The 25,597-nt window shown below is 52.2% G+C and overlaps 51 non-coding genes and 14 pseudogenes across 51 annotated transcripts; all 65 read left to right on the top strand.

Moving 5' to 3' along the window:
• The first annotated feature begins 181 nt into the window (after window positions 1-181).
• Window positions 182-300, top strand: LOC143337356 (5S ribosomal RNA). The gene has a single exon (XR_013078996.1). It is a non-coding gene; the product is annotated as a 5S ribosomal RNA (ribosomal RNA).
• Window positions 301-571: 271 nt separating this feature from the next.
• On the top strand, window positions 572-690 carry LOC143336861 (5S ribosomal RNA). The gene has a single exon (XR_013078605.1). It is a non-coding gene; the product is annotated as a 5S ribosomal RNA (ribosomal RNA).
• A 271-nt stretch (window positions 691-961) lies between these two features.
• LOC143336951 (5S ribosomal RNA) lies at window positions 962-1,080 on the top strand. The gene has a single exon (XR_013078673.1). It is a non-coding gene; the product is annotated as a 5S ribosomal RNA (ribosomal RNA).
• Window positions 1,081-1,360: 280 nt separating this feature from the next.
• LOC143337355 (5S ribosomal RNA) lies at window positions 1,361-1,479 on the top strand. The gene has a single exon (XR_013078995.1). It is a non-coding gene; the product is annotated as a 5S ribosomal RNA (ribosomal RNA).
• Window positions 1,480-1,759: 280 nt separating this feature from the next.
• On the top strand, window positions 1,760-1,878 carry LOC143337354 (5S ribosomal RNA). Its single transcript, XR_013078994.1, has one exon. It is a non-coding gene; the product is annotated as a 5S ribosomal RNA (ribosomal RNA).
• A 271-nt stretch (window positions 1,879-2,149) lies between these two features.
• Window positions 2,150-2,268, top strand: LOC143336940 (5S ribosomal RNA). Its single transcript, XR_013078672.1, has one exon. It is a non-coding gene; the product is annotated as a 5S ribosomal RNA (ribosomal RNA).
• Window positions 2,269-2,548: 280 nt separating this feature from the next.
• On the top strand, window positions 2,549-2,667 carry LOC143336930 (5S ribosomal RNA). The gene has a single exon (XR_013078671.1). It is a non-coding gene; the product is annotated as a 5S ribosomal RNA (ribosomal RNA).
• A 280-nt stretch (window positions 2,668-2,947) lies between these two features.
• On the top strand, window positions 2,948-3,066 carry LOC143337353 (5S ribosomal RNA). The gene has a single exon (XR_013078993.1). It is a non-coding gene; the product is annotated as a 5S ribosomal RNA (ribosomal RNA).
• Window positions 3,067-3,346: 280 nt separating this feature from the next.
• LOC143337352 (5S ribosomal RNA) lies at window positions 3,347-3,465 on the top strand. The gene has a single exon (XR_013078992.1). It is a non-coding gene; the product is annotated as a 5S ribosomal RNA (ribosomal RNA).
• Window positions 3,466-3,736: 271 nt separating this feature from the next.
• On the top strand, window positions 3,737-3,855 carry LOC143336929 (5S ribosomal RNA). The gene has a single exon (XR_013078670.1). It is a non-coding gene; the product is annotated as a 5S ribosomal RNA (ribosomal RNA).
• A 280-nt stretch (window positions 3,856-4,135) lies between these two features.
• Window positions 4,136-4,254, top strand: LOC143337351 (5S ribosomal RNA). Its single transcript, XR_013078991.1, has one exon. It is a non-coding gene; the product is annotated as a 5S ribosomal RNA (ribosomal RNA).
• A 280-nt stretch (window positions 4,255-4,534) lies between these two features.
• On the top strand, window positions 4,535-4,643 carry LOC143336989 (5S ribosomal RNA; annotated as a pseudogene).
• Window positions 4,644-4,914: 271 nt separating this feature from the next.
• On the top strand, window positions 4,915-5,023 carry LOC143336987 (5S ribosomal RNA; annotated as a pseudogene).
• Window positions 5,024-5,294: 271 nt separating this feature from the next.
• On the top strand, window positions 5,295-5,413 carry LOC143337350 (5S ribosomal RNA). The gene has a single exon (XR_013078990.1). It is a non-coding gene; the product is annotated as a 5S ribosomal RNA (ribosomal RNA).
• A 271-nt stretch (window positions 5,414-5,684) lies between these two features.
• On the top strand, window positions 5,685-5,803 carry LOC143336911 (5S ribosomal RNA). The gene has a single exon (XR_013078653.1). It is a non-coding gene; the product is annotated as a 5S ribosomal RNA (ribosomal RNA).
• Window positions 5,804-6,083: 280 nt separating this feature from the next.
• Window positions 6,084-6,192, top strand: LOC143337019 (5S ribosomal RNA; annotated as a pseudogene).
• A 280-nt stretch (window positions 6,193-6,472) lies between these two features.
• On the top strand, window positions 6,473-6,591 carry LOC143337349 (5S ribosomal RNA). Its single transcript, XR_013078989.1, has one exon. It is a non-coding gene; the product is annotated as a 5S ribosomal RNA (ribosomal RNA).
• Window positions 6,592-6,862: 271 nt separating this feature from the next.
• Window positions 6,863-6,981, top strand: LOC143337348 (5S ribosomal RNA). The gene has a single exon (XR_013078988.1). It is a non-coding gene; the product is annotated as a 5S ribosomal RNA (ribosomal RNA).
• A 280-nt stretch (window positions 6,982-7,261) lies between these two features.
• LOC143337347 (5S ribosomal RNA) lies at window positions 7,262-7,380 on the top strand. The gene has a single exon (XR_013078987.1). It is a non-coding gene; the product is annotated as a 5S ribosomal RNA (ribosomal RNA).
• A 271-nt stretch (window positions 7,381-7,651) lies between these two features.
• On the top strand, window positions 7,652-7,770 carry LOC143337345 (5S ribosomal RNA). Its single transcript, XR_013078985.1, has one exon. It is a non-coding gene; the product is annotated as a 5S ribosomal RNA (ribosomal RNA).
• A 280-nt stretch (window positions 7,771-8,050) lies between these two features.
• On the top strand, window positions 8,051-8,169 carry LOC143337344 (5S ribosomal RNA). The gene has a single exon (XR_013078984.1). It is a non-coding gene; the product is annotated as a 5S ribosomal RNA (ribosomal RNA).
• Window positions 8,170-8,440: 271 nt separating this feature from the next.
• Window positions 8,441-8,559, top strand: LOC143337342 (5S ribosomal RNA). Its single transcript, XR_013078983.1, has one exon. It is a non-coding gene; the product is annotated as a 5S ribosomal RNA (ribosomal RNA).
• Window positions 8,560-8,830: 271 nt separating this feature from the next.
• LOC143337341 (5S ribosomal RNA) lies at window positions 8,831-8,949 on the top strand. Its single transcript, XR_013078982.1, has one exon. It is a non-coding gene; the product is annotated as a 5S ribosomal RNA (ribosomal RNA).
• Window positions 8,950-9,220: 271 nt separating this feature from the next.
• Window positions 9,221-9,329, top strand: LOC143336986 (5S ribosomal RNA; annotated as a pseudogene).
• Window positions 9,330-9,609: 280 nt separating this feature from the next.
• On the top strand, window positions 9,610-9,728 carry LOC143337340 (5S ribosomal RNA). Its single transcript, XR_013078981.1, has one exon. It is a non-coding gene; the product is annotated as a 5S ribosomal RNA (ribosomal RNA).
• A 271-nt stretch (window positions 9,729-9,999) lies between these two features.
• Window positions 10,000-10,118, top strand: LOC143337339 (5S ribosomal RNA). The gene has a single exon (XR_013078980.1). It is a non-coding gene; the product is annotated as a 5S ribosomal RNA (ribosomal RNA).
• A 271-nt stretch (window positions 10,119-10,389) lies between these two features.
• LOC143336917 (5S ribosomal RNA) lies at window positions 10,390-10,508 on the top strand. The gene has a single exon (XR_013078659.1). It is a non-coding gene; the product is annotated as a 5S ribosomal RNA (ribosomal RNA).
• A 280-nt stretch (window positions 10,509-10,788) lies between these two features.
• On the top strand, window positions 10,789-10,907 carry LOC143337338 (5S ribosomal RNA). The gene has a single exon (XR_013078979.1). It is a non-coding gene; the product is annotated as a 5S ribosomal RNA (ribosomal RNA).
• Window positions 10,908-11,178: 271 nt separating this feature from the next.
• On the top strand, window positions 11,179-11,287 carry LOC143337014 (5S ribosomal RNA; annotated as a pseudogene).
• Window positions 11,288-11,567: 280 nt separating this feature from the next.
• Window positions 11,568-11,676, top strand: LOC143336985 (5S ribosomal RNA; annotated as a pseudogene).
• A 271-nt stretch (window positions 11,677-11,947) lies between these two features.
• LOC143337337 (5S ribosomal RNA) lies at window positions 11,948-12,066 on the top strand. The gene has a single exon (XR_013078978.1). It is a non-coding gene; the product is annotated as a 5S ribosomal RNA (ribosomal RNA).
• Window positions 12,067-12,346: 280 nt separating this feature from the next.
• Window positions 12,347-12,465, top strand: LOC143337336 (5S ribosomal RNA). Its single transcript, XR_013078977.1, has one exon. It is a non-coding gene; the product is annotated as a 5S ribosomal RNA (ribosomal RNA).
• Window positions 12,466-12,736: 271 nt separating this feature from the next.
• Window positions 12,737-12,855, top strand: LOC143336910 (5S ribosomal RNA). Its single transcript, XR_013078652.1, has one exon. It is a non-coding gene; the product is annotated as a 5S ribosomal RNA (ribosomal RNA).
• A 280-nt stretch (window positions 12,856-13,135) lies between these two features.
• LOC143336984 (5S ribosomal RNA) lies at window positions 13,136-13,244 on the top strand (annotated as a pseudogene).
• Window positions 13,245-13,515: 271 nt separating this feature from the next.
• On the top strand, window positions 13,516-13,634 carry LOC143336866 (5S ribosomal RNA). Its single transcript, XR_013078610.1, has one exon. It is a non-coding gene; the product is annotated as a 5S ribosomal RNA (ribosomal RNA).
• Window positions 13,635-13,914: 280 nt separating this feature from the next.
• Window positions 13,915-14,033, top strand: LOC143337335 (5S ribosomal RNA). Its single transcript, XR_013078976.1, has one exon. It is a non-coding gene; the product is annotated as a 5S ribosomal RNA (ribosomal RNA).
• A 271-nt stretch (window positions 14,034-14,304) lies between these two features.
• LOC143336906 (5S ribosomal RNA) lies at window positions 14,305-14,423 on the top strand. The gene has a single exon (XR_013078648.1). It is a non-coding gene; the product is annotated as a 5S ribosomal RNA (ribosomal RNA).
• Window positions 14,424-14,703: 280 nt separating this feature from the next.
• LOC143337333 (5S ribosomal RNA) lies at window positions 14,704-14,822 on the top strand. The gene has a single exon (XR_013078974.1). It is a non-coding gene; the product is annotated as a 5S ribosomal RNA (ribosomal RNA).
• Window positions 14,823-15,093: 271 nt separating this feature from the next.
• On the top strand, window positions 15,094-15,212 carry LOC143337332 (5S ribosomal RNA). Its single transcript, XR_013078973.1, has one exon. It is a non-coding gene; the product is annotated as a 5S ribosomal RNA (ribosomal RNA).
• Window positions 15,213-15,492: 280 nt separating this feature from the next.
• LOC143336983 (5S ribosomal RNA) lies at window positions 15,493-15,601 on the top strand (annotated as a pseudogene).
• A 271-nt stretch (window positions 15,602-15,872) lies between these two features.
• Window positions 15,873-15,991, top strand: LOC143337331 (5S ribosomal RNA). Its single transcript, XR_013078972.1, has one exon. It is a non-coding gene; the product is annotated as a 5S ribosomal RNA (ribosomal RNA).
• Window positions 15,992-16,262: 271 nt separating this feature from the next.
• Window positions 16,263-16,381, top strand: LOC143336909 (5S ribosomal RNA). The gene has a single exon (XR_013078651.1). It is a non-coding gene; the product is annotated as a 5S ribosomal RNA (ribosomal RNA).
• A 280-nt stretch (window positions 16,382-16,661) lies between these two features.
• Window positions 16,662-16,770, top strand: LOC143336980 (5S ribosomal RNA; annotated as a pseudogene).
• A 271-nt stretch (window positions 16,771-17,041) lies between these two features.
• Window positions 17,042-17,160, top strand: LOC143337330 (5S ribosomal RNA). The gene has a single exon (XR_013078971.1). It is a non-coding gene; the product is annotated as a 5S ribosomal RNA (ribosomal RNA).
• Window positions 17,161-17,440: 280 nt separating this feature from the next.
• Window positions 17,441-17,559, top strand: LOC143336811 (5S ribosomal RNA). The gene has a single exon (XR_013078558.1). It is a non-coding gene; the product is annotated as a 5S ribosomal RNA (ribosomal RNA).
• A 271-nt stretch (window positions 17,560-17,830) lies between these two features.
• Window positions 17,831-17,949, top strand: LOC143336894 (5S ribosomal RNA). Its single transcript, XR_013078637.1, has one exon. It is a non-coding gene; the product is annotated as a 5S ribosomal RNA (ribosomal RNA).
• A 280-nt stretch (window positions 17,950-18,229) lies between these two features.
• LOC143337329 (5S ribosomal RNA) lies at window positions 18,230-18,348 on the top strand. Its single transcript, XR_013078970.1, has one exon. It is a non-coding gene; the product is annotated as a 5S ribosomal RNA (ribosomal RNA).
• A 271-nt stretch (window positions 18,349-18,619) lies between these two features.
• On the top strand, window positions 18,620-18,738 carry LOC143337328 (5S ribosomal RNA). The gene has a single exon (XR_013078969.1). It is a non-coding gene; the product is annotated as a 5S ribosomal RNA (ribosomal RNA).
• A 280-nt stretch (window positions 18,739-19,018) lies between these two features.
• On the top strand, window positions 19,019-19,127 carry LOC143336979 (5S ribosomal RNA; annotated as a pseudogene).
• Window positions 19,128-19,398: 271 nt separating this feature from the next.
• On the top strand, window positions 19,399-19,517 carry LOC143337326 (5S ribosomal RNA). The gene has a single exon (XR_013078968.1). It is a non-coding gene; the product is annotated as a 5S ribosomal RNA (ribosomal RNA).
• A 271-nt stretch (window positions 19,518-19,788) lies between these two features.
• LOC143336908 (5S ribosomal RNA) lies at window positions 19,789-19,907 on the top strand. The gene has a single exon (XR_013078650.1). It is a non-coding gene; the product is annotated as a 5S ribosomal RNA (ribosomal RNA).
• A 280-nt stretch (window positions 19,908-20,187) lies between these two features.
• On the top strand, window positions 20,188-20,296 carry LOC143336978 (5S ribosomal RNA; annotated as a pseudogene).
• A 280-nt stretch (window positions 20,297-20,576) lies between these two features.
• Window positions 20,577-20,695, top strand: LOC143337325 (5S ribosomal RNA). Its single transcript, XR_013078967.1, has one exon. It is a non-coding gene; the product is annotated as a 5S ribosomal RNA (ribosomal RNA).
• A 271-nt stretch (window positions 20,696-20,966) lies between these two features.
• LOC143337324 (5S ribosomal RNA) lies at window positions 20,967-21,085 on the top strand. Its single transcript, XR_013078966.1, has one exon. It is a non-coding gene; the product is annotated as a 5S ribosomal RNA (ribosomal RNA).
• Window positions 21,086-21,365: 280 nt separating this feature from the next.
• On the top strand, window positions 21,366-21,484 carry LOC143337323 (5S ribosomal RNA). The gene has a single exon (XR_013078965.1). It is a non-coding gene; the product is annotated as a 5S ribosomal RNA (ribosomal RNA).
• Window positions 21,485-21,755: 271 nt separating this feature from the next.
• LOC143337321 (5S ribosomal RNA) lies at window positions 21,756-21,874 on the top strand. The gene has a single exon (XR_013078963.1). It is a non-coding gene; the product is annotated as a 5S ribosomal RNA (ribosomal RNA).
• A 280-nt stretch (window positions 21,875-22,154) lies between these two features.
• LOC143336977 (5S ribosomal RNA) lies at window positions 22,155-22,263 on the top strand (annotated as a pseudogene).
• A 280-nt stretch (window positions 22,264-22,543) lies between these two features.
• LOC143336976 (5S ribosomal RNA) lies at window positions 22,544-22,652 on the top strand (annotated as a pseudogene).
• A 271-nt stretch (window positions 22,653-22,923) lies between these two features.
• Window positions 22,924-23,042, top strand: LOC143337320 (5S ribosomal RNA). Its single transcript, XR_013078962.1, has one exon. It is a non-coding gene; the product is annotated as a 5S ribosomal RNA (ribosomal RNA).
• A 280-nt stretch (window positions 23,043-23,322) lies between these two features.
• Window positions 23,323-23,441, top strand: LOC143336810 (5S ribosomal RNA). Its single transcript, XR_013078557.1, has one exon. It is a non-coding gene; the product is annotated as a 5S ribosomal RNA (ribosomal RNA).
• Window positions 23,442-23,712: 271 nt separating this feature from the next.
• LOC143336883 (5S ribosomal RNA) lies at window positions 23,713-23,831 on the top strand. Its single transcript, XR_013078626.1, has one exon. It is a non-coding gene; the product is annotated as a 5S ribosomal RNA (ribosomal RNA).
• Window positions 23,832-24,111: 280 nt separating this feature from the next.
• On the top strand, window positions 24,112-24,230 carry LOC143337319 (5S ribosomal RNA). The gene has a single exon (XR_013078961.1). It is a non-coding gene; the product is annotated as a 5S ribosomal RNA (ribosomal RNA).
• A 271-nt stretch (window positions 24,231-24,501) lies between these two features.
• On the top strand, window positions 24,502-24,620 carry LOC143337318 (5S ribosomal RNA). Its single transcript, XR_013078960.1, has one exon. It is a non-coding gene; the product is annotated as a 5S ribosomal RNA (ribosomal RNA).
• Window positions 24,621-24,900: 280 nt separating this feature from the next.
• Window positions 24,901-25,009, top strand: LOC143336974 (5S ribosomal RNA; annotated as a pseudogene).
• A 271-nt stretch (window positions 25,010-25,280) lies between these two features.
• On the top strand, window positions 25,281-25,399 carry LOC143337317 (5S ribosomal RNA). The gene has a single exon (XR_013078959.1). It is a non-coding gene; the product is annotated as a 5S ribosomal RNA (ribosomal RNA).
• Window positions 25,400-25,597: the final 198 nt, after the last annotated feature.

Here is a 25,597-nt window from a genome sequence, read left to right as displayed (position 1 = left end):
GTGCAACCACCAAAAGTGTGTCCATTGATTGACTTGCCTTCTTTAGAAGTCGGATTTGTTGGGCCGCACAATCAAAGCGGCCTCAACATTTCCAGACAAGTGAAAGGAGAAAGCCCTCACACCCCAGAGTGTACATACACAGGGCACATGTATAAAAAGCTTGTGTGCATCAGTGCTTGCGGCTTACGGCCATACCAGCCTGACAACGCCCGATCTCGTCCGATCTCGGAAGCTAAGCAGGGTCGGGCCTGGTTAGTACTTGGATGGGAGACCGCCTGGGAATACCAGGTGCTGTAAGCCTTTTCTTCACCAGTAGAGGGTGCTGTTCCTTCTTTAGTGGAATGGCCAGGCTTAGGGGACCCATGGAGCTTTAATCCGTCAGGCCCGTGTGTGCAACCACCAAAAGTGTGTCCATTGATTGACTTGCCTTCTTTAGAAGTCGGATTTGTTGGGCAGCACAATCAAAGCGGCCTCAACATTTCCAGACAAGTGAAAGGAGAAAACCCTCACACCCCAGAGTGTACATACACAGGGCACATGTATAAAAAGCTTGTGTGCATCAGTGCTTGCGGCTGACGGCCATACCAGCCTGACAACGCCCGATCTCGTCCGATCTCGGAAGCTAAGCAGGGTCGGGCCTGGTTAGTACTTGGATGGGAGACCGCCTGGGAATACCAGGTGCTGTAAGCCTTTTCTTCACCAGTAGAGGGTGCTGTTCCTTCTTTAGTGGAATGGCCAGGCTTAGGGGACCCATGGAGCTTTAATCCGTCAGGCCCGTGTGTGCAACCACCAAAAGTGTGTCCATTGATTGACTTGCCTTCTTTATAAGTCGGATTTGTTGGGCCGCACAATCAAAGCGGCCTCAACATATCCAGACAAGTGAAAGGAGAAAGCCCTCACAGCCCAGAGTGGAGATACACAGGGCACATGTATAAAAAGCTTGTGTGCATCAGTGCTTGCGGCTTACGGCCATACCAGCCTGACAGCGCCCGATCTCGTCCGATCTCGGAAGCTAAGCAGGGTCGGGCCTGGTTAGTACTTGGATGGGAGACCGCCTGGGAATACCAGGTGCTGTAAGCCTTTTCTTCTCCTCTTTCACCAGTAGAGGGTGCTGTTCCTTCTTTAGTGGAATGGCCAGGCTTAGGGGACCCATGGAGCTTTAATCCGTCAGGCCCGTGTGTGCAACCACCAAAAGTGTGTCCATTGATTGACTTGCCTTCTTTAGAAGTCGGATTTGTTGGGCCGCACAATCAAAGCGGCCTCAACATTTCCAGACAAGTGAAAGGAGAAAGCCCTCACAGCCCAGAGTGTACATACACAGGGCACATGTATAAAAAGCTTGTGTGCATCAGTGCTTGCGGCTTACGGCCATACCAGCCTGACAACGCCCGATCTCGTCCGATCTCGGAAGCTAAGCAGGGTCGGGCCTGGTTAGTACTTGGATGGGAGACCGCCTGGGAATACCAGGTGCTGTAAGCCTTTTCTTCTCCTCTTTCACCAGTAGAGGGTGCTGTTCCTTCTTTAGTGGAATGGCCAGGCTTAGGGGACCCATGGAGCTTTAATCCGTCAGGCCCGTGTGTGCAACCACCAAAAGTGTGTCCATTGATTGACTTGCCTTCTTTAGAAGTCGGATTTGTTGGGCCGCACAATCAAAGCGGCCTCAACATTTCCAGACAAGTGAAAGGAGAAAGCCCTCACAGCCCAGAGTGTACATACACAGGGCACATGTATAAAAAGCTTGTGTGCATCAGTGCTTGCGGCTTACGGCCATACCAGCCTGACAACGCCCGATCTCGTCCGATCTCGGAAGCTAAGCAGGGTCGGGCCTGGTTAGTACTTGGATGGGAGACCGCCTGGGAATACCAGGTGCTGTAAGCCTTTTCTTCACCAGTAGAGGGTGCTGTTCCTTCTTTAGTGGAATGGCCAGGCTTAGGGGACCCATGGAGCTTTAATCCGTCAGGCCCGTGTGTGCAACCACCAAAAGTGTGTCCATTGATTGACTTGCCTTCTTTAGAAGTCGGATTTGTTGGGCCGCACAATCAAAGCGGCCTCAACATTTCCAGACAAGTGAAAGGAGAAACCCCTCATACCCCAGAGTGTACATACACAGGGCACATGTATAAAAAGCTTGTGTGCATCAGTGCTTGCGGCTTACGGCCATACCAGCCTGACAGCGCCCGATCTCGTCCGATCTCGGAAGCTAAGCAGGGTCGGGCCTGGTTAGTACTTGGATGGGAGACCGCCTGGGAATACCAGGTGCTGTAAGCCTTTTCTTCTCCTCTTTCACCAGTAGAGGGTGCTGTTCCTTCTTTAGTGGAATGGCCAGGCTTAGGGGACCCATGGAGCTTTAATCCGTCAGGCCCGTGTGTGCAACCACCAAAAGTGTGTCCATTGATTGACTTGCCTTCTTTAGAAGTCGGATTTGTTGGGCCGCACAATCAAAGCGGCCTCAACATTTCCAGACAAGTGAAAGGAGAAAGCCCTCACACCCCAGAGTGTACATACACAGGGCACATGTATAAAAAGCTTGTGTGCATCAGTGCTTGCGGCTTACGGCCATACCAGCCTGACAGCGCCCGATCTCGTCCGATCTCAGAAGCTAAGCAGGGTCGGGCCTGGTTAGTACTTGGATGGGAGACGGCCTGGGAATACCAGGTGCTGTAAGCCTTTTCTTCTGCTCTTTCACCAGTAGAGGGTGCTGTTCCTTCTTTAGTGGAATGGCCAGGCTTAGGGGACCCATGGAGCTTTAATCCGTCAGGCCCGTGTGTGCAACCACCAAAAGTGTGTCCATTGATTGACTTGCCTTCTTTAGAAGTCGGATTTGTTGGGCCGCACAATCAAAGCGGCCTCAACATTTCCAGACAAGTGAAAGGAGAAAGCCCTCACAGCCCAGAGTGTACATACACAGGGCACATGTATAAAAAGCTTGTGTGCATCAGTGCTTGCGGCTTACGGCCATACCAGCCTGACAACGCCCGATCTCGTCCGATCTCGGAAGCTAAGCAGGGTCGGGCCTGGTTAGTACTTGGATGGGAGACCGCCTGGGAATACCAGGTGCTGTAAGCCTTTTCTTCTGCTCTTTCACCAGTAGAGGGTGCTGTTCCTTCTTTAGTGGAATGGCCAGGCTTAGGGGACCCATGGAGCTTTAATCCGTCAGGCCCGTGTGTGCAACCACCAAAAGTGTGTCCATTGATTGACTTGCCTTCTTTAGAAGTCGGATTTGTTGGGCCGCACAATCAAAGCGGCCTCAACATTTCCAGACAAGTGAAAGGAGAAAGCCCTCACAGCCCAGAGTGTACATACACAGGGCACATGTATAAAAAGCTTGTGTGCATCAGTGCTTGCGGCTTACGGCCATACCAGCCTGACAACGCCCGATCTCGTCCGATCTCGGAAGCTAAGCAGGGTCGGGCCTGGTTAGTACTTGGATGGGAGACCGCCTGGGAATACCAGGTGCTGTAAGCCTTTTCTTCACCAGTAGAGGGTGCTGTTCCTTCTTTAGTGGAATGGCCAGGCTTAGGGGACCCATGGAGCTTTAATCCGTCAGGCCCGTGTGTGCAACCACCAAAAGTGTGTCCATTGATTGACTTGCCTTCTTTAGAAGTCGGATTTGTTGGGCCGCACAATCAAAGCGGCCTCAACATATCCAGACAAGTGAAAGGAGAAAGCCCTCACAGCCCAGAGTGGAGATACACAGGGCACATGTATAAAAAGCTTGTGTGCATCAGTGCTTGCGGCTTACGGCCATACCAGCCTGACAGCGCCCGATCTCGTCCGATCTCGGAAGCTAAGCAGGGTCGGGCCTGGTTAGTACTTGGATGGGAGACCGCCTGGGAATACCAGGTGCTGTAAGCCTTTTCTTCTGCTCTTTCACCAGTAGAGGGTGCTGTTCCTTCTTTAGTGGAATGGCCAGGCTTAGGGGACCCATGGAGCTTTAATCCGTCAGGCCCGTGTGTGCAACCACCAAAAGTGTGTCCATTGATTGACTTGCCTTCTTTAGAAGTCGGATTTGTTGGGCCGCACAATCAAAGCGGCCTCAACATTTCCAGACAAGTGAAAGGAGAAAGCCCTCACAGCCCAGAGTGTACATACACAGGGCACATGTATAAAAAGCTTGTGTGCATCAGTGCTTGCGGCTTACGGCCATACCAGCCTGACAACGCCCGATCTCGTCCGATCTCGGAAGCTAAGCAGGGTCGGGCCTGGTTAGTACTTGGATGGGAGACCGCCTGGGAATACCAGGTGCTGTAAGCCTTTTCTTCTCCTCTTTCACCAGGAGAGGGTGCTGTTCCTTCTTTAGTGGAATGGCCAGGCTTAGGGGACCCATGGAGCTTTAATCCGTCAGGCCCGTGTGTGCAACCACCAAAAGTGTGTCCATTGATTGACTTGCCTTCTTTAGAAGTCGGATTTGTTGGGCCGCACAATCAAAGCGGCCTCAACATTTCCAGACAAGTGAAAGGAGAAAGCCCTCACACCCCAGAGTGTACATACACAGGGCACATGTATAAAAAGCTTGTGTGCATCAGTGCTTGCGGCTTACGGCCATACCAGCCTGACAGCGCCCGATCTCGGAAGCTAAGCAGGGTCGGGCCTGGTTAGTACTTGGATGGGAGACCGCCTGGGAATACCAGGTGCTGTAAGCCTTTTCTTCACCAGTAGAGGGTGCTGTTCCTTCTTTAGTGGAATGGCCAGGCTTAGGGGACCCATGGAGCTTTAATCCGTCAGGCCCGTGTGTGCAACCACCAAAAGTGTGTCCATTGATTGACTTGCCTTCTTTAAAAGTCGGATTTGTTGGGCCGCACAATCAAAGCGGCCTCAACATTTCCAGACAAGTGAAAGGAGAAAGCCCTCACACCCCAGAGTGTACATACACAGGGCACATGTATAAAAAGCTTGTGTGCATCAGTGCTTGCGGCTTACGGCCATACCAGCCTGACAGCGCCCGATCTCGGAAGCTAAGCAGGGTCGGGCCTGGTTAGTACTTGGATGGGAGACCGCCTGGGAATACCAGGTGCTGTAAGCCTTTTCTTCACCAGTAGAGGGTGCTGTTCCTTCTTTAGTGGAATGGCCAGGCTTAGGGGACCCATGGAGCTTTAATCCGTCAGGCCCGTGTGTGCAACCACCAAAAGTGTGTCCATTGATTGACTTGCCTTCTTTAAAAGTCGGATTTGTTGGGCCGCACAATCAAAGCGGCCTCAACATTTCCAGACAAGTGAAAGGAGAAAGCCCTCACAGCCCAGAGTGTACATACACAGGGCACATGTATAAAAAGCTTGTGTGCATCAGTGCTTGCGGCTTACGGCCATACCAGCCTGACAACGCCCGATCTCGTCCGATCTCGGAAGCTAAGCAGGGTCGGGCCTGGTTAGTACTTGGATGGGAGACCGCCTGGGAATACCAGGTGCTGTAAGCCTTTTCTTCACCAGTAGAGGGTGCTGTTCCTTCTTTAGTGGAATGGCCAGGCTTAGGGGACCCATGGAGCTTTAATCCGTCAGGCCCGTGTGTGCAACCACCAAAAGTGTGTCCATTGATTGACTTGCCTTCTTTAGAAGTCGGATTTGTTGGGCCGCACAATCAAAGCGGCCTCAACATTTCCAGACAAGTGAAAGGAGAAAGCCCTCACAGCCCAGAGTGTACATACACAGGGCACATGTATAAAAAGCTTGTGTGCATCAGTGCTTGCGGCTTATGGCCATACCAGCCTGACAACGCCCGATCTCGTCCGATCTCGGAAGCTAAGCAGGGTCGGGCCTGGTTAGTACTTGGATTGGAGACCGCCTGGGAATACCAGGTGCTGTAAGCCTTTTCTTCTCCTCTTTCACCAGTAGAGGGTGCTGTTCCTTCTTTAGTGGAATGGCGAGGCTTAGGGGACCCATGGAGCTTTAATCCGTCAGGCCCGTGTGTGCAACCACCAAAAGTGTGTCCATTGATTGACTTGCCTTCTTTAGAAGTCGGATTTGTTGGGCCGCACAATCAAAGCGGCCTCAACATTTCCAGACAAGTGAAAGGAGAAAGCCCTCACACCCCAGAGTGTACATACACAGGGCACATGTATAAAAAGCTTGTGTGCATCAGTGCTTGCGGCTTACGGCCATACCAGCCTGACAGCGCCCGATCTCGGAAGCTAAGCAGGGTCGGGCCTGGTTAGTACTTGGATGGGAGACCGCCTGGGAATACCAGGTGCTGTAAGACTTTTCTTCTCCTCTTTCACCAGTAGAGGGTGCTGTTCCTTCTTTAGTGGAATGGCCAGGCTTAGGGGACCCATGGAGCTTTAATCCGTCAGGCCCGTGTGTGCAACCACCAAAAGTGTGTCCATTGATTGACTTGCCTTCTTTAAAAGTCGGATTTGTTGGGCCGCACAATCAAAGCGGCCTCAACATTTCCAGACAAGTGAAAGGAGAAAGCCCTCACAGCCCAGAGTGTACATACACAGGGCACATGTATAAAAAGCTTGTGTGCATCAGTGCTTGCGGCTTACGGCCATACCAGCCTGACAACGCCCGATCTCGTCCGATCTCGGAAGCTAAGCAGGGTCGGGCCTGGTTAGTACTTGGATGGGAGACCGCCTGGGAATACCAGGTGCTGTAAGCCTTTTCTTCACCAGTAGAGGGTGCTGTTCCCTCTTTAGTGGAATGGCCAGGCTTAGGGGACCCATGGAGCTTTAATCCGTCAGGCCCGTGTGTGCAACCACCAAAAGTGTGTCCATTGATTCACTTGCCTTCTTTAGAAGTCGGATTTGTTGGGCCGCACAATCAAAGCGGCCTCAACATTTCCAGACAAGTGAAAGGAGAAAGCCCTCACAGCCCAGAGTGTACATACACAGGGCACATGTATAAAAAGCTTGTGTGCATCAGTGCTTGCGGCTTACGGCCATACCAGCCTGACAACGCCCGATCTCGTCCGATCTCGGAAGCTAAGCAGGGTCGGGCCTGGTTAGTACTTGGATGGGAGACCGCCTGGGAATACCAGGTGCTGTAAGCCTTTTCTTCTCCTCTTTCACCAGTAGAGGGTGCTGTTCCTTCTTTAGTGGAATGGCCAGGCTTAGGGGACCCATGGAGCTTTAATCCGTCAGGCCCGTGTGTGCAACCACCAAAAGTGTGTCCATTGATTGACTTGCCTTCTTTAGAAGTCGGATTTGTTGGGCCGCACAATCAAAGCGGCCTCAACATTTCCAGACAAGTGAAAGGAGAAAGCCCTCACACCCCAGAGTGTACATACACAGGGCACATGTATAAAAAGCTTGTGTGCATCAGTGCTTGCGGCTTACGGCCATACCAGCCTGACAACGCCCGATCTCGTCCGATCTCGGAAGCTAAGCAGGGTCGGGCCTGGTTAGTACTTGGATGGGAGACCGCCTGGGAATACCAGGTGCTGTAAGCCTTTTCTTCACCAGTAGAGGGTGCTGTTCCTTCTTTAGTGGAATGGCCAGGCTTAGGGGACCCATGGAGCTTTAATCCGTCAGGCCCGTGTGTGCAACCACCAAAAGTGTGTCCATTGATTGACTTGCCTTCTTTAGAAGTCGGATTTGTTGGGCCGCACAATCAAAGCGGCCTCAACATTTCCAGACAAGTGAAAGGAGAAAGCCCTCACAGCCCAGAGTGTACATACACAGGGCACATGTATAAAAAGCTTGTGTGCATCAGTGCTTGCGGCTTACGGCCATACCAGCCTGACAACGCCCGATCTCGTCCGATCTCGGAAGCTAAGCAGGGTCGGGCCTGGTTAGTACTTGGATGGGAGACCGCCTGGGAATACCAGGTGCTGTAAGCCTTTTCTTCTCCTCTTTCACCAGTAGAGGGTGCTGTTCCTTTTTTAGTGGAATGGCCAGGCTTAGGGGACCCATGGAGCTTTAATCCGTCAGGCCCGTATGTGCAACCACCAAAAGTGTGTCCATTGATTGACTTGCCTTCTTTAGAAGTCGGATTTGTTGGGCCGCACAATCAAAGCGGCCTCAACATTTCCAGACAAGTGAAAGGAGAAAGCCCTCACAGCCCAGAGTGTACATACACAGGGCACATGTATAAAAAGCTTGTGTGCATCAGTGCTTGCGGCTTACGGCCATACCAGCCTGACAACGCCCGATCTCGTCCGATCTCGGAAGCTAAGCAGGGTCGGGCCTGGTTAGTACTTGGATGGGAGACCGCCTGGGAATACCAGGTGCTGTAAGCCTTTTCTTCACCAGTAGAGGGTGCTGTTCCTTCTTTAGTGGAATGGCCAGGCTTAGGGGACCCATGGAGCTTTAATCCGTCAGGCCCGTGTGTGCAACCACCAAAAGTGTGTCCATTGATTGACTTGCCTTCTTTAGAAGTCGGATTTGTTGGGCCGCACAATCAAAGCGGCCTCAACATTTCCAGACAAGTGAAAGGAGAAAGCCCTCACAGCCCAGAGTGTACATACACAGGGCACATGTATAAAAAGCTTGTGTGCATCAGTGCTTGCGGCTTACGGCCATACCAGCCTGACAACGCCCGATCTCGTCCGATCTCGGAAGCTAAGCAGGGTCGGGCCTGGTTAGTACTTGGATGGGAGACCGCCTGGGAATACCAGGTGCTGTAAGCCTTTTCTTCACCAGTAGAGGGTGCTGTTCCTTCTTTAGTGGAATGGCCAGGCTTAGGGGACCCATGGAGCTTTAATCCGTCAGGCCCGTGTGTGCAACCACCAAAAGTGTGTCCATTGATTGACTTGCCTTCTTTAGAAGTCGGATTTGTTGGGCCGCACAATCAAAGCGGCCTCAACATTTCCAGACAAGTGAAAGGAGAAAGCCCTCACAGCCCAGAGTGTACATACACAGGGCACATGTATAAAAAGCTTGTGTGCATCAGTGCTTGCGGCTTACGGCCATACCAGCCTGACAACGCCCGATCTCGTCCGATCTCGGAAGCTAAGCAGGGTCGGGCCTGGTTAGTACTTGGATGGGAGACCGCCTGGGAATACCAGGTGCTGTAAGCCTTTTCTTCACCAGTAGAGGGTGCTGTTCCTTCTTTAGTGGAATGGCCAGGCTTAGGGGACCCATGGAGCTTTAATCCGTCAGGCCCGTGTGTGCAACCACCAAAAGTGTGTCCATTGATTGACTTGCCTTCTTTAGAAGTCGGATTTGTTGGGCCGCACAATCAAAGCGGCCTCAACATTTCCAGACAAGTGAAAGGAGAAAGCCCTCACACCCCAGAGTGTACATACACAGGGCACATGTATAAAAAGCTTGTGTGCATCAGTGCTTGCGGCTTACGGCCATACCAGCCTGACAGCGCCCGATCTCGGAAGCTAAGCAGGGTCGGGCCTGGTTAGTACTTGGATGGGAGACCGCCTGGGAATACCAGGTGCTGTAAGCCTTTTCTTCTGCTCTTTCACCAGTAGAGGGTGCTGTTCCTTCTTTAGTGGAATGGCCAGGCTTAGGGGACCCATGGAGCTTTAATCCGTCAGGCCCGTATGTGCAACCACCAAAAGTGTGTCCATTGATTGACTTGCCTTCTTTAGAAGTCGGATTTGTTGGGCCGCACAATCAAAGCGGCCTCAACATTTCCAGACAAGTGAAAGGAGAAAGCCCTCACAGCCCAGAGTGTACATACACAGGGCACATGTATAAAAAGCTTGTGTGCATCAGTGCTTGCGGCTTACGGCCATACCAGCCTGACAACGCCCGATCTCGTCCGATCTCGGAAGCTAAGCAGGGTCGGGCCTGGTTAGTACTTGGATGGGAGACCGCCTGGGAATACCAGGTGCTGTAAGCCTTTTCTTCACCAGTAGAGGGTGCTGTTCCTTCTTTAGTGGAATGGCCAGGCTTAGGGGACCCATGGAGCTTTAATCCGTCAGGCCCGTGTGTGCAACCACCAAAAGTGTGTCCATTGATTGACTTGCCTTCTTTAGAAGTCGGATTTGTTGGGCCGCACAATCAAAGCGGCCTCAACATTTCCAGACAAGTGAAAGGAGAAAGCCCTCACAGCCCAGAGTGTACATACACAGGGCACATGTATAAAAAGCTTGTGTGCATCAGTGCTTGCGGCTTACGGCCATACCAGCCTGACAACGCCCGATCTCGTCCGATCTCGGAAGCTAAGCAGGGTCGGGCCTGGTTAGTACTTGGATGGGAGACCGCCTGGGAATACCAGGTGCTGTAAGCCTTTTCTTCACCAGTAGAGGGTGCTGTTCCTTCTTTAGTGGAATGGCCAGGCTTAGGGGACCCATGGAGCTTTAATCCGTCAGGCCCGTGTGTGCAACCACCAAAAGTGTGTCCATTGATTGACTTGCCTTCTTTAGAAGTCGGATTTGTTGGGCCGCACAATCAAAGCGGCCTCAACATTTCCAGACAAGTGAAAGGAGAAAGCCCTCACACCCCAGAGTGTACATACACAGGGCACATGTATAAAAAGCTTGTGTGCATCAGTGCTTGCGGCTTACGGCCATACCAGCCTGACAGCGCCCGATCTCGTCCGATCTCGGAAGCTAAGCAGGGTCGGGCCTGGTTAGTACTTGGATGGGAGACCGCCTGGGAATACCAGGTGCTGTAAGCCTTTTCTTCTGCTCTTTCACCAGTAGAGGGTGCTGTTCCTTCTTTAGTGGAATGGCCAGGCTTAGGGGACCCATGGAGCTTTAATCCGTCAGGCCCGTGTGTGCAACCACCAAAAGTGTGTCCATTGATTGACTTGCCTTCTTTAGAAGTCGGATTTGTTGGGCCGCACAATCAAAGCGGCCTCAACATTTCCAGACAAGTGAAAGGAGAAAGCCCTCACAGCCCAGAGTGTACATACACAGGGCACATGTATAAAAAGCTTGTGTGCATCAGTGCTTGCGGCTTACGGCCATACCAGCCTGACAACGCCCGATCTCGTCCGATCTCGGAAGCTAAGCAGGGTCGGGCCTGGTTAGTACTTGGATGGGAGACCGCCTGGGAATACCAGGTGCTGTAAGCCTTTTCTTCACCAGTAGAGGGTGCTGTTCCTTCTTTAGTGGAATGGCCAGGCTTAGGGGACCCATGGAGCTTTAATCCGTCAGGCCCGTGTGTGCAACCACCAAAAGTGTGTCCATTGATTGACTTGCCTTCTTTAGAAGTCGGATTTGTTGGGCCGCACAATCAAAGCGGCCTCAACATTTCCAGACAAGTGAAAGGAGAAAGCCCTCACAGCCCAGAGTGTACATACACAGGGCACATGTATAAAAAGCTTGTGTGCATCAGTGCTTGCGGCTTACGGCCATACCAGCCTGACAACGCCCGATCTCGGAAGCTAAGCAGGGTCGGGCCTGGTTAGTACTTGGATGGGAGACCGCCTGGGAATACCAGGTGCTGTAAGCCTTTTCTTCTCCTCTTTCACCAGGAGAGGGTGCTGTTCCTTCTTTAGTGGAATGGCCAGGCTTAGGGGACCCATGGAGCTTTAATCCGTCAGGCCCGTGTGTGCAACCACCAAAAGTGTGTCCATTGATTGACTTGCCTTCTTTAGAAGTCGGATTTGTTGGGCCGCACAATCAAAGCGGCCTCAACATTTCCAGACAAGTGAAAGGAGAAAGCCCTCACACCCCAGAGTGTACATACACAGGGCACATGTATAAAAAGCTTGTGTGCATCAGTGCTTGCGGCTTACGGCCATACCAGCCTGACAGCGCCCGATCTCGGAAGCTAAGCAGGGTCGGGCCTGGTTAGTACTTGGATGGGAGACCGCCTGGGAATACCAGGTGCTGTAAGCCTTTTCTTCACCAGTAGAGGGTGCTGTTCCTTCTTTAGTGGAATGGCCAGGCTTAGGGGACCCATGGAGCTTTAATCCGTCAGGCCCGTGTGTGCAACCACCAAAAGTGTGTCCATTGATTGACTTGCCTTCTTTAAAAGTCGGATTTGTTGGGCCGCACAATCAAAGCGGCCTCAACATTTCCAGACAAGTGAAAGGAGAAAGCCCTCACAGCCCAGAGTGTACATACACAGGGCACATGTATAAAAAGCTTGTGTGCATCAGTGCTTGCGGCTTACGGCCATACCAGCCTGACAACGCCCGATCTCGTCCGATCTCGGAAGCTAAGCAGGGTCGGGCCTGGTTAGTACTTGGATGGGAGACCGCCTGGGAATACCAGGTGCTGTAAGCCTTTTCTTCTGCTCTTTCACCAGTAGAGGGTGCTGTTCCTTCTTTAGTGGAATGGCCAGGCTTAGGGGACCCATGGAGCTTTAATCCGTCAGGCCCGTGTGTGCAACCACCAAAAGTGTGTCCATTGATTGACTTGCCTTCTTTAGAAGTCGGATTTGTTGGGCCGCACAATCAAAGCGGCCTCAACATTTCCAGACAAGTGAAAGGAGAAAGCCCTCACAGCCCAGAGTGTACATACACAGGGCACATGTATAAAAAGCTTGTGTGCATCAGTGCTTGCGGCTTACGGCCATACCAGCCTGACAACGCCCGATCTCGTCCGATCTCGGAAGCTAAGCAGGGTCGGGCCTGGTTAGTACTTGGATGGGAGACCGCCTGGGAATACCAGGTGCTGTAAGCCTTTTCTTCACCAGTAGAGGGTGCTGTTCCTTCTTTAGTGGAATGGCCAGGCTTAGGGGACCCATGGAGCTTTAATCCGTCAGGCCCGTGTGTGCAACCACCAAAAGTGTGTCCATTGATTGACTTGCCTTCTTTAGAAGTCGGATTTGTTGGGCCGCACAATCAAAGCGGCCTCAACATTTCCAGACAAGTGAAAGGAGAAAGCCCTCACAGCCCAGAGTGTACATACACAGGGCACATGTATAAAAAGCTTGTGTGCATCAGTGCTTGCGGCTTATGGCCATACCAGCCTGACAACGCCCGATCTCGTCCGATCTCGGAAGCTAAGCAGGGTCGGGCCTGGTTAGTACTTGGATTGGAGACCGCCTGGGAATACCAGGTGCTGTAAGCCTTTTCTTCTCCTCTTTCACCAGTAGAGGGTGCTGTTCCTTCTTTAGTGGAATGGCGAGGCTTAGGGGACCCATGGAGCTTTAATCCGTCAGGCCCGTGTGTGCAACCACCAAAAGTGTGTCCATTGATTGACTTGCCTTCTTTAGAAGTCGGATTTGTTGGGCCGCACAATCAAAGCGGCCTCAACATTTCCAGACAAGTGAAAGGAGAAAGCCCTCACACCCCAGAGTGTACATACACAGGGCACATGTATAAAAAGCTTGTGTGCATCAGTGCTTGCGGCTTACGGCCATACCAGCCTGACAGCGCCCGATCTCGGAAGCTAAGCAGGGTCGGGCCTGGTTAGTACTTGGATGGGAGACCGCCTGGGAATACCAGGTGCTGTAAGCCTTTTCTTCACCAGTAGAGGGTGCTGTTCCTTCTTTAGTGGAATGGCCAGGCTTAGGGGACCCATGGAGCTTTAATCCGTCAGGCCCGTGTGTGCAACCACCAAAAGTGTGTCCATTGATTGACTTGCCTTCTTTAGAAGTCGGATTTGTTGGGCCGCACAATCAAAGCGGCCTCAACATTTCCAGACAAGTGAAAGGAGAAAGCCCTCACAGCCCAGAGTGTACATACACAGGGCACATGTATAAAAAGCTTGTGTGCATCAGTGCTTGCGGCTTACGGCCATACCAGCCTGACAACGCCCGATCTCGTCCGATCTCGGAAGCTAAGCAGGGTCGGGCCTGGTTAGTACTTGGATGGGAGACCGCCTGGGAATACCAGGTGCTGTAAGACTTTTCTTCTGCTCTTTCACCAGTAGAGGGTGCTGTTCCTTCTTTAGTGGAATGGCCAGGCTTAGGGGACCCATGGAGCTTTAATCCGTCAGGCCCGTGTGTGCAACCACCAAAAGTGTGTCCATTGATTGACTTGCCTTCTTTAGAAGTCGGATTTGTTGGGCCGCACAATCAAAGCGGCCTCAACATTTCCAGACAAGTGAAAGGAGAAAGCCCTCACAGCCCAGAGTGTACATACACAGGGCACATGTATAAAAAGCTTGTGTGCATCAGTGCTTGCGGCTTACGGCCATACCAGCCTGACAACGCCCGATCTCGTCCGATCTCGGAAGCTAAGCAGGGTCGGGCCTGGTTAGTACTTGGATGGGAGACCGCCTGGGAATACCAGGTGCTGTAAGCCTTTTCTTCACCAGTAGAGGGTGCTGTTCCTTCTTTAGTGGAATGGCCAGGCTTAGGGGACCCATGGAGCTTTAATCCGTCAGGCCCGTGTGTGCAACCACCAAAAGTGTGTCCATTGATTGACTTGCCTTCTTTAGAAGTCGGATTTGTTGGGCCGCACAATCAAAGCGGCCTCAACATTTCCAGACAAGTGAAAGGAGAAAGCCCTCACACCCCAGAGTGTACATACACAGGGCACATGTATAAAAAGCTTGTGTGCATCAGTGCTTGCGGCTTACGGCCATACCAGCCTGACAGCGCCCGATCTCGTCCGATCTCGGAAGCTAAGCAGGGTCGGGCCTGGTTAGTACTTGGATGGGAGACCGCCTGGGAATACCAGGTGCTGTAAGCCTTTTCTTCTGCTCTTTCACCAGTAGAGGGTGCTGTTCCTTCTTTAGTGGAATGGCCAGGCTTAGGGGACCCATGGAGCTTTAATCCGTCAGGCCCGTGTGTGCAACCACCAAAAGTGTGTCCATTGATTGACTTGCCTTCTTTAGAAGTCGGATTTGTTGGGCCGCACAATCAAAGCGGCCTCAACATTTCCAGACAAGTGAAAGGAGAAAGCCCTCACAGCCCAGAGTGTACATACACAGGGCACATGTATAAAAAGCTTGTGTGCATCAGTGCTTGCGGCTTACGGCCATACCAGCCTGACAACGCCCGATCTCGTCCGATCTCGGAAGCTAAGCAGGGTCGGGCCTGGTTAGTACTTGGATGGGAGACCGCCTGGGAATACCAGGTGCTGTAAGCCTTTTCTTCACCAGTAGAGGGTGCTGTTCCTTCTTTAGTGGAATGGCCAGGCTTAGGGGACCCATGGAGCTTTAATCCGTCAGGCCCGTGTGTGCAACCACCAAAAGTGTGTCCATTGATTGACTTGCCTTCTTTAGAAGTCGGATTTGTTGGGCCGCACAATCAAAGCGGCCTCAACATTTCCAGACAAGTGAAAGGAGAAAGCCCTCACAGCCCAGAGTGTACATACACAGGGCACATGTATAAAAAGCTTGTGTGCATCAGTGCTTGCGGCTTACGGCCATACCAGCCTGACAACGCCCGATCTCGTCCGATCTCGGAAGCTAAGCAGGGTCGGGCCTGGTTAGTACTTGGATGGGAGACCGCCTGGGAATACCAGGTGCTGTAAGCCTTTTCTTCTCCTCTTTCACCAGGAGAGGGTGCTGTTCCTTCTTTAGTGGAATGGCCAGGCTTAGGGGACCCATGGAGCTTTAATCCGTCAGGCCCGTGTGTGCAACCACCAAAAGTGTGTCCATTGATTGACTTGCCTTCTTTAGAAGTCGGATTTGTTGGGCCGCACAATCAAAGCGGCCTCAACATTTCCAGACAAGTGAAAGGAGAAAGCCCTCACACCCCAGAGTGTACATACACAGGGCACATGTATAAAAAGCTTGTGTGCATCAGTGCTTGCGGCTTACGGCCATACCAGCCTGACAGCGCCCGATCTCGGAAGCTAAGCAGGGTCGGGCCTGGTTAGTACTTGGATGGGAGACCGCCTGGGAATACCAGGTGCTGTAAGCCTTTTCTTCACCAGTAGAGGGTGCTGTTCCTTCTTTAGTGGAATGGCCAGGCTTAGGGGACCCATGGAGCTTTAATCCGTCAGGCCCGTGTGTGCAACCACCAAAAGTGTGTCCATTGATTGACTTGCCTTCTTTAGAAGTCGGATTTGTTGGGCCGCACAATCAAAGCGGCCTCAACATTTCCAGACAAGTGAAAGGAGAAAGCCCTCACAGCCCAGAGTGTACATACACAGGGCACATGTATAAAAAGCTTGTGTGCATCAGTGCTTGCGGCTTACGGCCATACCAGCCTGACAACGCCCGATCTCGTCCGATCTCGGAAGCTAAGCAGGGTCGGGCCTGGTTAGTACTTGGATGGGAGACCGCCTGGGAATACCAGGTGCTGTAAGCCTTTTCTTCACCAGTAGAGGGTGCTGTTCCTTCTTTAGTGGAATGGCCAGGCTTAGGGGACCCATGGAGCTTTAATCCGTCAGGCCCGTGTGTGCAACCACCAAAAGTGTGTCCATTGATTGACTTGCCTTCTTTAGAAGTCGGATTTGTTGGGCCGCACAATCAAAGCGGCCTCAACATTTCCAGACAAGTGAAAGGAGAAAGCCCTCACAGCCCAGAGTGTACATACACAGGGCACATGTATAAAAAGCTTGTGTGCATCAGTGCTTGCGGCTTATGGCCATACCAGCCTGACAACGCCCGATCTCGTCCGATCTCGGAAGCTAAGCAGGGTCGGGCCTGGTTAGTACTTGGATTGGAGACCGCCTGGGAATACCAGGTGCTGTAAGCCTTTTCTTCTCCTCTTTCACCAGTAGAGGGTGCTGTTCCTTCTTTAGTGGAATGGCGAGGCTTAGGGGACCCATGGAGCTTTAATCCGTCAGGCCCGTGTGTGCAACCACCAAAAGTGTGTCCATTGATTGACTTGCCTTCTTTAGAAGTCGGATTTGTTGGGCCGCACAATCAAAGCGGCCTCAACATTTCCAGACAAGTGAAAGGAGAAAGCCCTCACACCCCAGAGTGTACATACACAGGGCACATGTATAAAAAGCTTGTGTGCATCAGTGCTTGCGGCTTACGGCCATACCAGCCTGACAGCGCCCGATCTCGGAAGCTAAGCAGGGTCGGGCCTGGTTAGTACTTGGATGGGAGACCGCCTGGGAATACCAGGTGCTGTAAGCCTTTTCTTCACCAGTAGAGGGTGCTGTTCCTTCTTTAGTGGAATGGCCAGGCTTAGGGGACCCATGGAGCTTTAATCCGTCAGGCCCGTGTGTGCAACCACCAAAAGTGTGTCCATTGATTGACTTGCCTTCTTTAGAAGTCGGATTTGTTGGGCCGCACAATCAAAGCGGCCTCAACATTTCCAGACAAGTGAAAGGAGAAAGCCCTCACAGCCCAGAGTGTACATACACAGGGCACATGTATAAAAAGCTTGTGTGCATCAGTGCTTGCGGCTTACGGCCATACCAGCCTGACAACGCCCGATCTCGTCCGATCTCGGAAGCTAAGCAGGGTCGGGCCTGGTTAGTACTTGGATGGGAGACCGCCTGGGAATACCAGGTGCTGTAAGCCTTTTCTTCTGCTCTTTCACCAGTAGAGGGTGCTGTTCCTTCTTTAGTGGAATGGCCAGGCTTAGGGGACCCATGGAGCTTTAATCCGTCAGGCCCGTGTGTGCAACCACCAAAAGTGTGTCCATTGATTGACTTGCCTTCTTTAGAAGTCGGATTTGTTGGGCCGCACAATCAAAGCGGCCTCAACATTTCCAGACAAGTGAAAGGAGAAAGCCCTCACAGCCCAGAGTGTACATACACAGGGCACATGTATAAAAAGCTTGTGTGCATCAGTGCTTGCGGCTTACGGCCATACCAGCCTGACAACTCCCGATCTCGTCCGACCTCGGAAGCTAAGCAGGGTCGGGCCTGGTTAGTACTTGGATGGGAGACCGCCTGGGAATACCAGGTGCTGTAAGCCTTTTCTTCACCAGTAGAGGGTGCTGTTCCTTCTTTAGTGGAATGGCCAGGCTTAGGGGACCCATGGAGCTTTAATCCGTCAGGCCCGTGTGTGCAACCACCAAAAGTGTGTCCATTGATTGACTTGCCTTCTTTAGAAGTCGGATTTGTTGGGCCGCACAATCAAAGCGGCCTCAACATTTCCAGACAAGTGAAAGGAGAAAGCCCTCACACCCCAGAGTGTACATACACAGGGCACATGTATAAAAAGCTTGTGTGCATCAGTGCTTGCGGCTTACGGCCATACCAGCCTGACAGCGCCCGATCTCGTCCGATCTCGGAAGCTAAGCAGGGTCGGGCCTGGTTAGTACTTGGATGGGAGACCGCCTGGGAATACCAGGTGCTGTAAGCCTTTTCTTCTGCTCTTTCACCAGTAGAGGGTGCTGTTCCTTCTTTAGTGGAATGGCCAGGCTTAGGGGACCCATGGAGCTTTAATCCGTCAGGCCCGTGTGTGCAACCACCAAAAGTGTGTCCATTGATTGACTTGCCTTCTTTAGAAGTCGGATTTGTTGGGCCGCACAATCAAAGCGGCCTCAACATTTCCAGACAAGTGAAAGGAGAAAGCCCTCACAGCCCAGAGTGTACATACACAGGGCACATGTATAAAAAGCTTGTGTGCATCAGTGCTTGCGGCTTACGGCCATACCAGCCTGACAACGCCCGATCTCGTCCGATCTCGGAAGCTAAGCAGGGTCGGGCCTGGTTAGTACTTGGATGGGAGACCGCCTGGGAATACCAGGTGCTGTAAGCCTTTTCTTCACCAGTAGAGGGTGCTGTTCCTTCTTTAGTGGAATGGCCAGGCTTAGGGGACCCATGGAGCTTTAATCCGTCAGGCCCGTGTGTGCAACCACCAAAAGTGTGTCCATTGATTGACTTGCCTTCTTTAGAAGTCGGATTTGTTGGGCCGCACAATCAAAGCGGCCTCAACATTTCCAGACAAGTGAAAGGAGAAAGCCCTCACAGCCCAGAGTGTACATACACAGGGCACATGTATAAAAAGCTTGTGTGCATCAGTGCTTGCGGCTTACGGCCATACCAGCCTGACAACGCCCGATCTCGTCCGATCTCGGAAGCTAAGCAGGGTCGGGCCTGGTTAGTACTTGGATGGGAGACCGCCTGGGAATACCAGGTGCTGTAAGCCTTTTCTTCTCCTCTTTCACCAGGAGAGGGTGCTGTTCCTTCTTTAGTGGAATGGCCAGGCTTAGGGGACCCATGGAGCTTTAATCCGTCAGGCCCGTGTGTGCAACCACCAAAAGTGTGTCCATTGATTGACTTGCCTTCTTTAGAAGTCGGATTTGTTGGGCCGCACAATCAAAGCGGCCTCAACATTTCCAGACAAGTGAAAGGAGAAAGCCCTCACACCCCAGAGTGTACATACACAGGGCACATGTATAAAAAGCTTGTGTGCATCAGTGCTTGCGGCTTACGGCCATACCAGCCTGACAGCGCCCGATCTCGGAAGCTAAGCAGGGTCGGGCCTGGTTAGTACTTGGATGGGAGACCGCCTGGGAATACCAGGTGCTGTAAGCCTTTTCTTCACCAGTAGAGGGTGCTGTTCCTTCTTTAGTGGAATGGCCAGGCTTAGGGGACCCATGGAGCTTTAATCCGTCAGGCCCGTGTGTGCAACCACCAAAAGTGTGTCCATTGATTGACTTGCCTTCTTTAGAAGTCGGATTTGTTGGGCCGCACAATCAAAGCGGCCTCAACATTTCCAGACAAGTGAAAGGAGAAAGCCCTCACAGCCCAGAGTGTACATACACAGGGCACATGTATAAAAAGCTTGTGTGCATCAGTGCTTGCGGCTTACGGCCATACCAGCCTGACAACGCCCGATCTCGTCCGATCTCGGAAGCTAAGCAGGGTCGGGCCTGGTTAGTACTTGGATGGGAGACCGCCTGGGAATACCAGGTGCTGTAAGCCTTTTCTTCACCAGTAGAGGGTGCTGTTCCTTCTTTAGTGGAATGGCGAGGCTTAGGGGACCCATGGAGCTTTAATCCGTCAGGCCCGTGTGTGCAACCACCAAAAGTGTGTCCATTGATTGACTTGCCTTCTTTAGAAGTCGGATTTGTTGGGCCGCACAATCAAAGCGGCCTCAACATTTCCAGACAAGTGAAAGGAGAAAGCCCTCACAGCCCAGAGTGTACATACACAGGGCACATGTATAAAAAGCTTGTGTGCATCAGTGCTTGCGGCTTATGGCCATACCAGCCTGACAACGCCCGATCTCGTCCGATCTCGGAAGCTAAGCAGGGTCGGGCCTGGTTAGTACTTGGATTGGAGACCGCCTGGGAATACCAGGTGCTGTAAGCCTTTTCTTCTCCTCTTTCACCAGTAGAGGGTGCTGTTCCTTCTTTAGTGGAATGGCGAGGCTTAGGGGACCCATGGAGCTTTAATCCGTCAGGCCCGTGTGTGCAACCACCAAAAGTGTGTCCATTGATTGACTTGCCTTCTTTAGAAGTCGGATTTGTTGGGCCGCACAATCAAAGCGGCCTCAACATTTCCAGACAAGTGAAAGGAGAAAGCCCTCACACCCCAGAGTGTACATACACAGGGCACATGTATAAAAAGCTTGTGTGCATCAGTGCTTGCGGCTTACGGCCATACCAGCCTGACAGCGCCCGATCTCGGAAGCTAAGCAGGGTCGGGCCTGGTTAGTACTTGGATGGGAGACCGCCTGGGAATACCAGGTGCTGTAAGCCTTTTCTTCTCCTCTTTCACCAGTAGAGGGTGCTGTTCCTTCTTTAGTGGAATGGCCAGGCTTAGGGGACCCATGGAGCTTTAATCCGTCAGGCCCGTGTGTGCAACCACCAAAAGTGTGTCCATTGATTGACTTGCCTTCTTTAAAAGTCGGATTTGTTGGGCCGCACAATCAAAGCGGCCTCAACATTTCCAGACAAGTGAAAGGAGAAAGCCCTCACAGCCCAGAGTGTACATACACAGGGCACATGTATAAAAAGCTTGTGTGCATCAGTGCTTGCGGCTTACGGCCATACCAGCCTGACAACGCCCGATCTCGTCCGATCTCGGAAGCTAAGCAGGGTCGGGCCTGGTTAGTACTTGGATGGGAGACCGCCTGGGAATACCAGGTGCTGTAAGCCTTTTCTTCACCAGTAGAGGGTGCTGTTCCCTCTTTAGTGGAATGGCCAGGCTTAGGGGACCCATGGAGCTTTAATCCGTCAGGCCCGTGTGTGCAACCACCAAAAGTGTGTCCATTGATTGACTTGCCTTCTTTAGAAGTCGGATTTGTTGGGCCGCACAATCAAAGCGGCCTCAACATTTCCAGACAAGTGAAAGGAGAAAGCCCTCACAGCCCAGAGTGTACATACACAGGGCACATGTATAAAAAGCTTGTGTGCATCAGTGCTTGCGGCTTACGGCCATACCAGCCTGACAACGCCCGATCTCGTCCGATCTCGGAAGCTAAGCAGGGTCGGGCCTGGTTAGTACTTGGATGGGAGACCGCCTGGGAATACCAGGTGCTGTAAGCCTTTTCTTCTGCTCTTTCACCAGTAGAGGGTGCTGTTCCTTCTTTAGTGGAATGGCCAGGCTTAGGGGACCCATGGAGCTTTAATCCGTCAGGCCCGTGTGTGCAACCACCAAAAGTGTGTCCATTGATTGACTTGCCTTCTTTAGAAGTCGGATTTGTTGGGCCGCACAATCAAAGCGGCCTCAACATTTCCAGACAAGTGAAAGGAGAAAGCCCTCACAGCCCAGAGTGTACATACACAGGGCACATGTATAAAAAGCTTGTGTGCATCAGTGCTTGCGGCTTACGGCCATACCAGCCTGACAACGCCCGATCTCGTCCGATCTCGGAAGCTAAGCAGGGTCGGGCCTGGTTAGTACTTGGATGGGAGACCGCCTGGGAATACCAGGTGCTGTAAGCCTTTTCTTCACCAGTAGAGGGTGCTGTTCCTTCTTTAGTGGAATGGCCAGGCTTAGGGGACCCATGGAGCTTTAATCCGTCAGGCCCGTGTGTGCAACCACCAAAAGTGTGTCCATTGATTGACTTGCCTTCTTTAGAAGTCGGATTTGTTGGGCCGCACAATCAAAGCGGCCTCAACATTTCCAGACAAGTGAAAGGAGAAAGCCCTCACAGCCCAGAGTGTACATACACAGGGCACATGTATAAAAAGCTTGTGTGCATCAGTGCTTGCGGCTTACGGCCATACCAGCCTGACAACGCCCGATCTCGTCCGATCTCGGAAGCTAAGCAGGGTCGGGCCTGGTTAGTACTTGGATGGGAGACCGCCTGGGAATACCAGGTGCTGTAAGCCTTTTCTTCTCCTCTTTCACCAGGAGAGGGTGCTGTTCCTTCTTTAGTGGAATGGCCAGGCTTAGGGGACCCATGGAGCTTTAATCCGTCAGGCCCGTGTGTGCAACCACCAAAAGTGTGTCCATTGATTGACTTGCCTTCTTTAGAAGTCGGATTTGTTGGGCCGCACAATCAAAGCGGCCTCAACATTTCCAGACAAGTGAAAGGAGAAAGCCCTCACACCCCAGAGTGTACATACACAGGGCACATGTATAAAAAGCTTGTGTGCATCAGTGCTTGCGGCTTACGGCCATACCAGCCTGACAGCGCCCGATCTCGGAAGCTAAGCAGGGTCGGGCCTGGTTAGTACTTGGATGGGAGACCGCCTGGGAATACCAGGTGCTGTAAGCCTTTTCTTCTCCTCTTTCACCAGTAGAGGGTGCTGTTCCTTCTTTAGTGGAATGGCCAGGCTTAGGGGACCCATGGAGCTTTAATCCGTCAGGCCCGTGTGTGCAACCACCAAAAGTGTGTCCATTGATTGACTTGCCTTCTTTAAAAGTCGGATTTGTTGGGCCGCACAATCAAAGCGGCCTCAACATTTCCAGACAAGTGAAAGGAGAAAGCCCTCACACCCCAGAGTGTACATACACAGGGCACATGTATAAAAAGCTTGTGTGCATCAGTGCTTGCGGCTTACGGCCATACCAGCCTGACAGCGCCCGATCTCGGAAGCTAAGCAGGGTCGGGCCTGGTTAGTACTTGGATGGGAGACCGCCTGGGAATACCAGGTGCTGTAAGCCTTTTCTTCACCAGTAGAGGGTGCTGTTCCTTCTTTAGTGGAATGGCCAGGCTTAGGGGACCCATGGAGCTATAATCCGTCAGGCCCGTGTGTGCAACCACCAAAAGTGTGTCCATTGATTGACTTGCCTTCTTTAGAAGTCGGATTTGTTGGGCCGCACAATCAAAGCGGCCTCAACATTTCCAGACAAGTGAAAGGAGAAAGCCCTCACAGCCCAGAGTGTACATACACAGGGCACATGTATAAAAAGCTTGTGTGCATCAGTGCTTGCGGCTTACGGCCATACCAGCCTGACAACGCCCGATCTCGTCCGATCTCGGAAGCTAAGCAGGGTCGGGCCTGGTTAGTACTTGGATGGGAGACCGCCTGGGAATACCAGGTGCTGTAAGCCTTTTCTTCTGCTCTTTCACCAGTAGAGGGTGCTGTTCCTTCTTTAGTGGAATGGCCAGGCTTAGGGGACCCATGGAGCTTTAATCCGTCAGGCCCGTGTGTGCAACCACCAAAAGTGTGTCCATTGATTGACTTGCCTTCTTTAGAAGTCGGATTTGTTGGGCCGCACAATCAAAGCGGCCTCAACATTTCCAGACAAGTGAAAGGAGAAAGCCCTCACAGCCCAGAGTGTACATACACAGGGCACATGTATAAAAAGCTTGTGTGCATCAGTGCTTGCGGCTTACGGCCATACCAGCCTGACAACTCCCGATCTCGTCCGACCTCGGAAGCTAAGCAGGGTCGGGCCTGGTTAGTACTTGGATGGGAGACCGCCTGGGAATACCAGGTGCTGTAAGCCTTTTCTTCACCAGTAGAGGGTGCTGTTCCTTCTTTAGTGGAATGGCCAGGCTTAGGGGACCCATGGAGCTTTAATCCGTCAGGCCCGTGTGTGCAACCACCAAAAGTGTGTCCATTGATTGACTTGCCTTCTTTAGAAGTCGGATTTGTTGGGCCGCACAATCAAAGCGGCCTCAACATTTCCAGACAAGTGAAAGGAGAAAGCCCTCACACCCCAGAGTGTACATACACAGGGCACATGTATAAAAAGCTTGTGTGCATCAGTGCTTGCGGCTTACGGCCATACCAGCCTGACAGCGCCCGATCTCGTCCGATCTCGGAAGCTAAGCAGGGTCGGGCCTGGTTAGTACTTGGATGGGAGACCGCCTGGGAATACCAGGTGCTGTAAGCCTTTTCTTCTGCTCTTTCACCAGTAGAGGGTGCTGTTCCTTCTTTAGTGGAATGGCCAGGCTTAGGGGACCCATGGAGCTTTAATCCGTCAGGCCCGTGTGTGCAACCACCAAAAGTGTGTCCATTGATTGACTTGCCTTCTTTAGAAGTCGGATTTGTTGGGCCGCACAATCAAAGCGGCCTCAACATTTCCAGACAAGTGAAAGGAGAAAGCCCTCACAGCCCAGAGTGTACATACACAGGGCACATGTATAAAAAGCTTGTGTGCATCAGTGCTTGCGGCTTACGGCCATACCAGCCTGACAACGCCCGATCTCGTCCGATCTCGGAAGCTAAGCAGGGTCGGGCCTGGTTAGTACTTGGATGGGAGACCGCCTGGGAATACCAGGTGCTGTAAGCCTTTTCTTCACCAGTAGAGGGTGCTGTTCCTTCTTTAGTGGAATGGCCAGGCTTAGGGGACCCATGGAGCTTTAATCCGTCAGGCCCGTGTGTGCAACCACCAAAAGTGTGTCCATTGATTGACTTGCCTTCTTTAGAAGTCGGATTTGTTGGGCCGCACAATCAAAGCGGCCTCAACATTTCCAGACAAGTGAAAGGAGAAAGCCCTCACAGCCCAGAGTGTACATACACAGGGCACATGTATAAAAAGCTTGTGTGCATCAGTGCTTGCGGCTTACGGCCATACCAGCCTGACAACGCCCGATCTCGTCCGATCTCGGAAGCTAAGCAGGGTCGGGCCTGGTTAGTACTTGGATGGGAGACCGCCTGGGAATACCAGGTGCTGTAAGCCTTTTCTTCTCCTCTTTCACCAGGAGAGGGTGCTGTTCCTTCTTTAGTGGAATGGCCAGGCTTAGGGGACCCATGGAGCTTTAATCCGTCAGGCCCGTGTGTGCAACCACCAAAAGTGTGTCCATTGATTGACTTGCCTTCTTTAGAAGTCGGATTTGTTGGGCCGCACAATCAAAGCGGCCTCAACATTTCCAGACAAGTGAAAGGAGAAAGCCCTCACACCCCAGAGTGTACATACACAGGGCACATGTATAAAAAGCTTGTGTGCATCAGTGCTTGCGGCTTACGGCCATACCAGCCTGACAGCGCCCGATCTCGGAAGCTAAGCAGGGTCGGGCCTGGTTAGTACTTGGATGGGAGACCGCCTGGGAATACCAGGTGCTGTAAGCCTTTTCTTCACCAGTAGAGGGTGCTGTTCCTTCTTTAGTGGAATGGCCAGGCTTAGGGGACCCATGGAGCTTTAATCCGTCAGGCCCGTGTGTGCAACCACCAAAAGTGTGTCCATTGATTGACTTGCCTTCTTTAGAAGTCGGATTTGTTGGGCCGCACAATCAAAGCGGCCTCAACATTTCCAGACAAGTGAAAGGAGAAAGCCCTCACAGCCCAGAGTGTACATACACAGGGCACATGTATAAAAAGCTTGTGTGCATCAGTGCTTGCGGCTTACGGCCATACCAGCCTGACAACGCCCGATCTCGTCCGATCTCGGAAGCTAAGCAGGGTCGGGCCTGGTTAGTACTTGGATGGGAGACCGCCTGGGAATACCAGGTGCTGTAAGCCTTTTCTTCACCAGTAGAGGGTGCTGTTCCTTCTTTAGTGGAATGGCGAGGCTTAGGGGACCCATGGAGCTTTAATCCGTCAGGCCCGTGTGTGCAACCACCAAAAGTGTGTCCATTGATTGACTTGCCTTCTTTAGAAGTCGGATTTGTTGGGCCGCACAATCAAAGCGGCCTCAACATTTCCAGACAAGTGAAAGGA

The sequence above is a fragment of the Chaetodon auriga genome, chromosome 18, assembly GCF_051107435.1.
Source record: "Chaetodon auriga isolate fChaAug3 chromosome 18, fChaAug3.hap1, whole genome shotgun sequence".
NCBI classification, from domain to species: Eukaryota; Metazoa; Chordata; class Actinopteri; order Chaetodontiformes; family Chaetodontidae; genus Chaetodon; species Chaetodon auriga.
The sequence above is the reverse complement of the archived record's forward strand: the minus strand, read 5'-3'. Positions and strand labels throughout refer to the sequence as shown.